The sequence below is a fragment of the Antrostomus carolinensis genome, unplaced genomic scaffold, assembly GCF_000700745.2.
Source record: "Antrostomus carolinensis isolate BGI_N321 unplaced genomic scaffold, ASM70074v2 scaffold38863, whole genome shotgun sequence".
NCBI lineage: Eukaryota > Metazoa > Chordata > Aves > Caprimulgiformes > Caprimulgidae > Antrostomus > Antrostomus carolinensis.
In genome coordinates this window covers 1-236 of record NW_010303791.1, presented here as the reverse complement: position 1 = coordinate 236, position 236 = coordinate 1, and positions in this window count along the sequence as shown.

The following is a 236-nucleotide window of genomic DNA, read 5'->3' as shown; positions in this document are numbered from 1 at the left end:
GGGCCCAGGGGGGCACACAGATACCTGACAGTGACCAAGGGGACACAGCTGGGTGCCCACACAGGGGTACAAATAGGTACCCAGCATCAAGGAGGACACAGCTGGGTGTCAGGGAAGGACACAACTGGGTGCCAGACGTAAGAGGATGTGGGTGGGCACCCAGGGAGGAACATCAGGTCCTTGGAGCAACATGCAGGGCACCGGGGAAGGACACCAGTGGGCGCCTGGCCCCGAAG